This window comes from Malurus melanocephalus, unplaced genomic scaffold, assembly GCF_030028575.1.
Source record: "Malurus melanocephalus ecotype Western Australia unplaced genomic scaffold, MMel_1.1 scaffold_1475, whole genome shotgun sequence".
In the NCBI taxonomy this organism is placed as follows: Eukaryota; Metazoa; Chordata; class Aves; order Passeriformes; family Maluridae; genus Malurus; species Malurus melanocephalus.
Genome location: NW_026624707.1, coordinates 17214 through 18520, shown reverse-complemented (window position 1 = coordinate 18520; position 1307 = coordinate 17214). Strand labels below are relative to the sequence as shown.

The following is a 1307-nucleotide window of genomic DNA, read 5'->3' as shown; positions in this document are numbered from 1 at the left end:
ATAATTTAAACTTTGGGTTAACCTGTTTAAACCTTGGACTAAACCATTTAAACTTTGGGTTAAACTGTTTAAAACTTGGACTAAATAATTTAAACCTTGGATTAAACAGTTTAAACCTTGGACTAAACCATTTAAACTATAGGTTAAACTGTTTAAACCTTGGATTAAACCATTTAAACTTCGGGTTAAACTGTTTAAACCTTGGATTACACCATTTAAACCTTGGACTAAACCATTTAAACTTTGGGTTAAACTGTTTGAACCTTGGACTAAACCGTTTAAACCTTGGATTAAACCATTTAAACTTTGGGTTAAACTGTTTAAACCTTGGACTAAACCGTTTAAACCTTGGATTAAACCATTTAAACTTTGGGTTAAACTGTTTAAACCTTGGATTAAACCATTCAAACGTTGGGTTAAATCATTTAAACCTCTGATTAAATTGTTTAAACCTCCAATTAAACCATTTAAACCTTGGATTAAACAATTTTAACCTTGGACTCAACCATTTAAACTTTGCATTAAATCATTTAAACCTTGGATTAAACCATTTAAACCAATGATTAAACCATCCAAACCTAGGATTAAACCCTTTAAAACTTGGATAAAACCGTTTAAACTTTGTGTTAAACCATTCAAATCTTGGATTCAACCATTCAAACCTCGGATTAAACCATTCAAACCGTAGGTTAAACCATCTAAATCTTGGATTAAACCACCTAAATATTGGACTGAACCATTCAAACCTCTGATTAAACCGTTTAAGCCTTGGATTAAACCATTCAAATCTGTGATTAAACTACTTAAAACTTGGATGAAACCATTTAAATCTTGGGTTAAACAATTTAAACCAAAGATTAAACCATTTAAACCTTGCATTCAACCATTTAAACCTTGGATTAAATAATTTAAACCTTGTATTAAACCATTTAAACCTTGGATTAAATAATGTAAACCTCAGATGAAACCATGTAAATTTTGCATTAAACCATTTAAATGTTGGGTTAAACCATTTAAAACTCGGGTTAAGCCATTCAAACCTTAGACTAAACCATCTAAATCTTGGATTAAACCATCTAAATCTTGGATTAAACCATCTAAATATTGGAGTAGACCATTTAAAACTTTGATTAAACCATTTAAACCTTGGATTAAACCATTTAAAACTGTGATTGAACCATCTAAATATTGGATTAAACCATTTAAACCTTAGATTAAATCTTTTAAACTTCGTATTAAACCATTTATTTAAATATTTTTTTTAAACTTCCATTTTTTAAAAGAATTTTACTTATTTATTTATTTTA

General features: G+C 28.3%; 1 protein-coding gene across 1 annotated transcript in view; it reads right to left on the bottom strand.

Annotated features, from left to right (window-relative positions):
- Nucleotides 1-1307, bottom strand: part of LOC130587035 (F-box only protein 16-like) — a 22232-nt gene that overhangs the window by 3820 nt on the left and 17105 nt on the right. The gene's annotated exons all lie outside the window — the stretch shown is intronic.